The sequence below is a fragment of the Engraulis encrasicolus genome, chromosome 3 (assembly GCF_034702125.1).
Source record: "Engraulis encrasicolus isolate BLACKSEA-1 chromosome 3, IST_EnEncr_1.0, whole genome shotgun sequence".
NCBI classification, from domain to species: domain Eukaryota; kingdom Metazoa; phylum Chordata; class Actinopteri; order Clupeiformes; family Engraulidae; genus Engraulis; species Engraulis encrasicolus.
The window spans coordinates 41,567,426-41,577,425 of record NC_085859.1 but is presented as its reverse complement, the minus strand read 5'-3'; the positions used below and the strand labels follow the sequence as shown (position 1 = coordinate 41,577,425).

The 10,000-nt window shown below is 42.8% G+C and overlaps 1 protein-coding gene across 1 annotated transcript in view; it reads left to right on the top strand.

The window, feature by feature from the left end:
* The first annotated feature begins 7,329 nt into the window (after positions 1-7,329).
* Positions 7,330-10,000, top strand: part of plat (plasminogen activator, tissue) — a 26,554-nt gene continuing 23,883 nt past the window's right edge. Inside the window, exon 1 of the mRNA XM_063195438.1 lies at positions 7,330-7,419. The gene's annotated coding sequence lies outside the window, so the exon portion shown is untranslated. The remainder of the gene's footprint in view (positions 7,420-10,000) is intronic.

Genomic DNA, 10,000 nt, shown 5'->3' with positions numbered 1-10,000 from the left:
TGCTACAAGAGAATAAAAGGAATAGTTCCACACAGTGTATGAAGCAGTAGGCCTACATTCTGTCCAGTATTTCATCAGTGTGTGTGTGTGTGTGTGTGTGTGTGTGTGTGTGTGTGTGTGTGTGTGTGTGTGTGTGTGTGTGTGTGTGTGTGTGTGTGTGTGTGTGTGTGTGTGTGTGTGTGTGTGACTCAAACCCTTGTTCTATCTCAGCAGTTGATACATTTTCTATGGCTCTTGTTCTCACATCAAGGACATCAAGGCAAGGCAAGGCTATTTTATTTGTATAGCGCATTTCATACATAAATGCAATTCAATGTGCTGTACAGTAAAGTAAGATAAAAAATGATGTAAAATAAAATAACATGAAAAAAAAATAAAGGTGAAAATAGGATAAACAAGTAAAGATAAAAGTAAGAATTAAGGAAAAAAAACAGATAAAAATATCAAAAACATTTTGTAACAGCATTGGTCAAATGTTCAAGCCATCCCTTCATCTAAAATCAACCAACACTCTCTGACATGTTCCAACAAAATGTGATAGCGGATACATTGATGGATGAACAGGTGGTATTTTTCGGTGGATTTTTTGAAGACGTTTCCACCAACCACAGACATCGCAGCATCAATTACGCACTCTTCGCTCTTCTTAAGAATGTTTGTCAAGGCAAGTTGCTTGCGTAAACCACCATGGTACTTTTCCAAGTCCTGATGCAAACTTGTGTCATCACGCCGAGATAAATGATTGACAACGAAAATGAAAATACTTCTTTGTGATGTTTCCAAGTACTTGAGTGATTCAGATTGGTGCAACATTGTTTTGAATTCACAGTATGTTACCATGCTGTCTTTTGCTGTGTGGTGTACGCTGTGTGGTCTCAAACAGGGCTGGACTGGGGGAGAAATAGGACTGAGGCACGTTTGGCTTAAAGGGGCCCCTCATAATTTGCGGCGCAGAACTGACTCACTGGTGAGTCCTGCACCCTTGTGGGCCCCTATTTTCAGAAATGTAAAAAAAAAAACCATACATTTGTACATTTCTAAAAACAGGGGCCCACAAGGGTGCGGGGCCCACAGGGAAATGCCCGCTATATCAGATGGTCAGTCAAGCCCTGGTCTCAAAAGCCTACACGTGGGCCATGAGTTGTTTTTACAGCAGCAAGTCGTGTGTGTAATGGCCGAGTTATCAATAACATTAGAAAATAACAGAGAAAGCAGCTTGCTCTTAGTGTGGGCCGAAGCTCCATGTAAACACCAAACGCTCCTTTACGTCCTTGTGTGGTGACGTCACAGACGCAGTACTTTGACAGCTGCATTGGAAACGTGATGTGTTGTGACGTCCATGGCTGGACGGGTAGAAATAGGGCCTAGGCACTTTTGGGTTAAAGGGCCCCCTCATAATTAGAACTGACTCCTCGGTGGGCATTTTCCGGTGGGCCCCACACCCTCGTGGGCCCCAATTTTCAGAAATGTAGCGTTTTTTTTTTTTTACATTTCTGAAAATAGGGGCCCACAAGGTGCGGGAAATGCCCGCTATGTCAGATGGCCAGTCCAGCCCTGGTGACGTCTAAGCATACCCAAGAAGGCCACCTTGGTCATGTGACTGGTGGATGGCGAGGAGGATGCTGGCTATATCAGGCAGTCTAGATGTTTACACATGTCCTTTCCTGTGCTCCGAAAGCTTGGATGGGAACTCCAAAAGAAGGCATGCCGCATGATGTTGTTACCTAATGACCGGACATATTTATTAGTGTAAGAGATGAAAACATTCAGCGTCATACTTCAGCCGAGAGGGTAATTTTGCGGGAGTCATTTTGGTCATTTTGGCGATAAGGCACCCAAACCTGTAAACAAATATGTGTATGAAAACCAGGGCTTCGAACCGGTTCAAGGAATGAAAACCAAAAATGGGAACGGACGGAATTTCACGCAATTTTATGAGGAGCAGAAACAGAAACGAAAAACGAAATGGTCTTCAACTGTTCCTGAACAGAAACGTTATTCTGAAATCCACAAAACCGGTTAATAACAGTTTATTTTGTTCTCTATATTTTATAAAATTTCACAAAAGCATACCCTGAAGCACACATTGAAGTGTTTGCGCTGTAGAGTTAAACATTGGAGATATTTGTCAGCAACGGACCAGCTAAACCATATCTAAACCATGCAGGGTTAGGAATTATAGCGCAAGATCTCCATATGGATAAAACTTACAGCCAGGTAAGGAGTTTAGCATGTATCCAGAATTGTTTTTGATAAGAAATTATTATTCATAGGCTACAGTCTGTAGGCAATATGTGGGAGGGATAGCCCATCTGAATGTTTTTGGATGCGGCCTGTGAATTAGCCTATTATTTTTGGGGATAGAATAGCTATTGTGTAAATCAAGGGCAAATACTAATGGGTACGCCTATTCTAGGTATAAGGTACAGTCCATAAAAATAGACTTCATAGGCCTGCAAAACACTTCCGGGAACGATAAGAACGAACGATATTTTGCGCTCCGAAACGGTTCAGGAACGAAATTTTGGTGGCGGAACGAATTCAGGAACGAAAACGTTAAATAAAGGCCTACCTGAACCGTTCGGAATGGAACGATTGAAAAATAATTTTGTTTTCAACCCCGTTGCATATTTCTTTGACAATAAAGTACACTTGACTTGACTTGACTATATTACACTCAAGGCAAGGCAAGGCAAGGCAAGGCAAGTTTATTAATATAGCGCATTTCATACACAGGTGCAACTCAATGTGCTTCACAAATTTAACAAATGTAAATGAAAGGAAACAGGGAAGAAAGAAGGAAATGAATTAGAGTCAAAAAACATTTAAAACATTAAAATAAAACATAAGGTAAAAATAATAATAAAATAAAATAAAACAAATTAAATAAACATAAAAATAAAAGTAATAATAATAAAAAAAAGAATGATATGTAATTTAAGCTAGGGGAAAGCATCTGAGAACAGCTTTGTCTTGAGTCTAGATTTAAAGCTATCAATAGTGGGTGCATTTTTTTACGTCATCTGGAAGCTGGTTCCAAAGGCAACTCAAGGCAATACCTAGAATTTGCCAACCGTCAACCTTTCATGCATATCTTCATATCCTCCATGCTTCATGCCACATTAAATTTATTGCGTTACTCAATATATAATATAGTTCTTCTCAGACTTTGAAATATCCATTGTGTAATTGATAAGACTTGGAATTCCCCCTAAAGCAATCCTCCATTGCTCATTTCTTAAGTAAATGATACAAAGAGCCTGCCACAGCATTGTCTTGTTTCCAATTACCCCTTACACAACACCCTGGCCACTACAAATGGAAGTAATTAAAATCAACATAAATCAGACCCTGTCATGACCACAAATGTATTTCTAAATGTGTCCTGATGATGAACTCTTCACTTCAGGGCAGATGAGGATACTAGATGGACTTGAACTGGGAAAACTACATGAGACATGCAACTTTGCATGTTGCAATGGGTAAATTGTTGAAGGAGAGGATTGTGCACATCCCAGGAAAAGGTGCAGGACGAAGGCCAAGTGTAGTTTTTGAAGTGAGAAGTCTGCACACTTACAAGTCAGATTAGAGAATCTGATGAAGACCGTTGAAGTCGAAACGTAATCCAGCCATGAAATATGGGAAGTCACGGGTAAGCGTTTAGGGCGTCAGACTTGTAGCCCAAAGGTTGCTGGTTTGACTCCCAACCTGCCAGGTTGGTGGCGGGAGTAATCAACCAGTGCTCTCCCCCATCCTTCTCCATGACTGAGGTACCTGTGAGCATGGTACCGTCCTGCCGCACTGCTCCCTAGGTGCGCCATTGAGGGCTTGCCCCCTTGCAATGGTGAGGCATGAATGCGATTTCATTGTGTGCAGTGAACACTTGTGTGCTGTGGAGTGCTGTTTCACAATGACAATGAGAGTTGGAGTTTCCCGATGGGCTTTCACTTTAAATAAAAGTATAAAAAAGAATAAAAGAAAATAAAAGAAAATAAAAGACAAGGATTTTTAAGTGTGCGGATTTCTCACTTTGAAAACTTCAATGGGTAAATGACCATTGCCATGATGTTGACCCAGATGATCGTGTTGAGCACAGCTGCCCAAATTCAGTCATTCTGTATGAGTCTTCTTATCTAGAGGCAGGTCTACTAAGATTTTACCACCGAACTCTGCTAGTTGGTATCCGTTACAGAGGGCACCATGGGAAGTCAACACATTTCTTTCCGCAGTAACTGTGTTTCTACCTGTTCTTTTTGAAGTGTAAAAGCAACTGGACAGTATGTTTTAATGACTTTGTTGCATATTTATGAATCTCAGGTTTTATGCCTAGATTATTATTCCTTAATTGTGTCTGTTTTCCCTTCGTAGTAGCAGTGTTAACAGGGCTGACAGCTTTGGCTGGGCCCAGGACAAAGTAAGCTTAATCTGAAAGGGCATCCCAGCCCAATAGATACAATGTAATAAGGACCCAATTTCGGGCCCCCTCTCTAGCTGGGCCTGGGACAACTCTACCCTTTGTCCCCCCTGTCGGCACCCCTGAGTGTTTATAGATCCAATACGATTTCAGCTATTATTGTTACCCCTCCGACACCCCTTTTAACATGTTTACCATGTATCAACAAGATAACATTCATTTTGAATACCCTGGTCATAAATGAATCCTTTAATTATGATGGCATGTGTTGCACTGTTGTTACTATTGTTGACTCTACTAGTGTGTTTTTCATACCATCGGTCCATAAAGTCCATAAAGGAAAAAAATGACAGCTGTTTCTGGAGTTGACAGTGACCATCTTCTAAGGGACGAGTGAAAGCGTCCACACCCTCTCTCTCTCTCTCTCTCTCTCTCTCTCTCTCTCTCTCTCTCTCTCTCTCTCTCTCTCTCTCTCTCTCTTTCTCTCTCTTTCTCTCTCTCTCTCTCTCTCTCTCTCTCTCTCTCTGGGTTAATTATTCCCAGAAGCTCTATTTTAGGGTTTCTGTGACCAAAAACAAGCTCTTATGCCCAATTCTCATCATGGTTCACTGAGTTCTCTTTTTCTGTGGAACCTTCAAAAACCTTCTGTTGTTGTTCTCATGTCAATGCTGTTGAAGTGTTGTGTTCAGGACTGTTTCAAGTCAAGTCAAGTCAAGTCAGCTTTTATTGTCATTTTCTTCATATGCACATGTCATACAAGGAAAATTAAAAGACGTTTCTCTCTCTATACCATGCAAGGACATATACGTACACAGGACTGACATCTACAGACTGACATCAAAGTGCAAGACAGGACAAGTAACAGTGATGGGCCAATAAAGTGATGAAGTAATAAATAAAAACTGAACAAGGTGGGATCCCTTGTCAAATAGGGACTCCCCCCTCCCCCATTATTGTAAAGCTAAGAGCAGTACTGTACCATAATATGATACCGAACTATATGTTTTCTTGATAGTCAACCTGCTATTGCACATACAACCTATACCCTTGGTGGAACACATATTCGGGATTGTAGCCTACACTCTCACCTATCATGTCCTGTGTTTTTCTTCTCTCCAAATGAGTTGAGAGGAACCATCTCAAGAGAGATTTTAATAGCACTTTTTTGGCCATTGAAAGGAGGGAGGTACTGTCAAACTCATAAAGTTGACCCAATATTTCGAGGGGGGGCCTTTCAGCTTTTCTTTCTGATCGTGACAGGCCTGTGTGTGTTGACTGAAGTCTCTGAAGAAATATTGAGTTGGACATAGTAGCTATTGCCCCGGATTGTTCAGCTATAATGTAATAGTCAAGGTATTAGTGTCAGTAGTAGTAATATTAGTAGAACCTTAACGTAGGCCTATCTAACATTATAATGCCAAGTCAAGCGTAGCTTTCCAAAAAACACACAGAACGCATAAAACATGTTCCATCTTCAAAACAGCATCTTCATCCATCCCTGTAATTTGCACTATACGTCTGTGAGCAGTTCACCACAGACTGCCGCTGGTTTGGGCTGTGCCCAGGGTTTCTCCGACATCCACACTATGCCAAACACCAAACACCCCAGACACTCTCTGACTGTGCGGGCATCGACAGAAAGGGCAAGTTGGTGTGTGGGCGTGGAAGCCCATTACTAGCCCAGAGGCACTCTGGAAGCAGGGACGCTGACAGCTTTGGCCAGGCCCAGGACAAAGCTATCTGAAAGGTCCCCCACCCCAACACATACATCACAATGAGAACCCAATTCTGGGCCCTCCTTCTCCTTGGGCCCGGGACAGCTGACCCATTTGCGCTCCATAGCCTACTGTACGTATGGGAGCAGGGTGTCAGAAATACCCCCCCCCTTTTTTTTTTGCTCTTTATTTGGTGGTGAATGATGGTGTATCTATAGCCTATGTTTTTTTTCTGACCATTCCAGATGAAGGGAAACCCCACACTTAATAACTTTGTTTTGCTGGAGACACATGTTTTGTAGGCCTATAACATATATTAAGTAGACCTAGGCAAAGTAGCCTATTGTGTCAAGGAGTGGACTTGGATACTGTAAACACTACTACCTACACCCATAATCATTTTTTTAAAAAGAAGGGGAAAACAGCCATTGATAACCACAGTTAACAATCATCATTATTATTATTATGTTACTATTATTATTATTAGTAGTAGTAGTAGTAGTAGGCTAGTTGTTGTAGTTGTAGTTGTTGTAGTAGTAGGCCTATTTCTAAACTTTGATCTGCCAGCAGGGTGGGGTGGGGTAGGGAAGGTAGTCAGGCCTACAATCTGCAATTCACTTGGTGTTGTCTCTGGCATCCCTGCTTAGCGGCTTCCCTCACCATGAATCTAGATATTGTTCAATTCTTTTTCGGCTCAGATTAAGTTACCCATGTTTTGCCTCACAGTGATATAAAATTAAAATGTAATGTCTGCTTGCGTCAGTAACCGGTGTGCGTCCCTGCCAAGCCACTGGCTTGTGCCAATTCTGCTTTTAGAACGCATAAAGACGACCACCTGAGAAACTGCTTCTTTGATGAAGCCAGATGATGATGTTTCATACAAGTAATTCATCTTTGCGCAAGCGAATCCCTCTCGTGAAGTTGTGATGAAACGGTATATTCCAGCCTTAATCCGAAAAAGGGAGAGATAAGGCTACAGAGATTACCTCATAAAATGACCAGTTACCGATTTCCGTATCAGTAAACGGGTTGACTCAGTGCCAATTCAATTCATTAATCTCTCGCGGGACGGTCCCGTGCCAAGCAAGCGCAGCTCCCGCCTTCTCCCAGAGTGTTTTTTTCAAAGGTCCCTCCCTGCATCCGCCGGACCACTCTAGCAAGGATAAATATCGCAGCCTGGCGCTGCTGCTGGGTCATTCTCTCCGTTAACCAAAGGGATATCACAGCGATACGGAGCGGAGAGGAAACATTCGTTTTGGAAGGATATCTTCGCATTTGTAGGCCTACAAGGTAAGATACCCTTTGCTTTCTGAACAGCTTTCACGAAATCATAAACTAATAATGAGGGCAATCTCTGAAAACAAGCAGTTTGAATACTGCCGCATATATTTTGAGCTGTCCTGTCCATCAAGCGGCTTGTGTTATTGACCAGCTCATGTCCATTTTGAGTTTAAACAGCAGTTGGCAATGGCAACACAGTGCTTATTAGACACGGCTATGCTGTAGCCTACTGTGCAAACAGCTACATTGTTGCAGTGATAATAGACTTTGCTGAGCCTGTCTGACCTCGCAGGCTGTCATCTAATGCTGTTATATCAGCTGTGGGCTCAGTACTATGCTGACAACAGCCACACAAACTCTTAACCCCATCTGTAGAGATATCATGTAAACTTCACTTACTTACAGCAGTAGATTAGAATAGAATGCCTGCTGACAAACACAGTAATTCTCTGACAGAGAGAGAGAGAGAGAGAGAGAGAGAGAGAGAGAGAGAGAGAGAGAGCCTCGAGGCAGCTTGAAAGAGGGTGATTTACAGAGGGGGAAGACCCGGAGTGGAGCTCAGTTGCAGCAGCACCTTTTCAACCATTGGAAGTGGGACTGAGTCACCCACTTGGGTGATGAGCATGGCATGACACGGCCCGATTGTTTAGAAGAATAGGAGGTGTGTTTGGCGCGCAATGTGTTTCTCTCTCTCTCTCTCTCTCTCTCTCTCTCTCTCTCTCTCTCTCTCTCTCTCTCTCTCTCTCTCTCTCTCTCTCCCTCTTTATGTGTGTGTCTTTGTAACTTTGTGATCTACTGTGTGTGATTCTGTAACTTTGTGTGATTCACTTTCACACAATGCCACCTGTTTGTTACCCTTTCCGAAACATTCCTCTCCTCCCTCCTCTTCTTTTGTGCCCTCATGGGCACATCCTCGCATCCTGTTTCTCTCTGTCCCCTATCTTCACCTCTCCTCTTCCACCTTTCATTCGATACGCACATCCAAGCGCATGCATCTGCACACACACACTCACACACGCTCTCACACACACACACGCACACACACACACACACACACACGCACACACACACACACACACACACACACACAGTTCTCGGCCTTGCATCCTGTTTCTCTCTCTGTCCCTTTCTTCACCTCTTCCTCCCTTCACTCGATACACACACCCGCACACACACACACACACACACACGCACACACACGCACATGCACGCACGCGCACACACGCGCACACACACACACTGCAAAGTAAACACATGTAATTACCCCAGATGTGGCCATCGATGCCACTACAGTGGCGGCGTAATGACTTTGGGAATTCCAAATGAGAATGGCTGAAGAGAACTGAAGACAAGCAAGAAAGAGAGAGAGGGAGTTACTACGACAACGGAGAGAGAGAGACACACACACAGACAGATAGACAGACAGACATACAAAGAGGGAAACTGAAATGCAGAAAGTGTGGGTGAGTCTTTGACATGATATAGCTGGTGAGATACAGTACGTACTCTACATGTACATATAAACCTTTGCTTAACCTGTTATAACTGGTCGACTGATCATCATGGTAAACTGCACATTGCATGAAATACACGCACGCGCACACACACACACACACACACACACACACACACACACACACACACACACACACACACACTGCATGCAATGGGGCCTTAGTGATGTGTTGTCTTTGAACTGTCCCAGTCAGCATGCTCAGCACAGTGCCTGAATGCTTTTGTGTCTATAGTTTGCATTGTGTGTGTGCTGCCTGTGCATGTGGATGCGTGCGTGCGTGTGTGTGCGTGTGTGTGTGTGTGTGTGTGTGTGGATGTGTGGATGTGTGTGCGTGTGTAGCTGCGTGCTTGTGTGTGTGTGTGTGTGTGGATGCGTGCTTGTGTGTGCGTGCGTCTGTGTGTGTGTGGTAGTAAGCTCATTCCAGTGTGATTGGTCACAGGTACTGGCTAGCGAGTCTCATCCCAATGCTACATTTTTAGCAGAGACCCTTCTCATAACTTCTTGTGCAGGTATTCATATGTTGTATGGGTGGTGTGTGTGTGTGTGTGTGTTAGGGATGCAAATTATCGATTAATTCATTAATCATTAGTTGATAGCCTTATCGATCGACTTACGATTAATTGATAAGCTGCGTTTCCCCCCCGAAATCTCAATGTTTCTCGACAAAAAACCTACTAAATCGAATTTTTTTTATTAAAAATTGAGATAATATACCACTATTTAATTAATTCTATTTAAATTCATTAATCCAAAGGTGCTTAAATATTCCCACTATTCACACCCCTCTTCACACACACTCTTCACATGCCCATTTCACCTGGGTATCTTGTCAGTTGAATTGTCGATTAATTTCGATTAATGTTTTTAATCGATTAACGCATTCATCGATTAAAGCCGATTAATCGATTAATCGTTTGCATCCCTAGTGTGTGTGTGTGTGTGTGTGTGTGTGTGTGTGTGTGTGTGTGTATGTGTGTGTGAGTGAGAGAGAGAGAGAGAGAGCGTGTGAAAGAGAGCGAGAGACAAAGAGACACAGAAATGGAGAGATGTAACACCCATTTTTTGTATCATTTT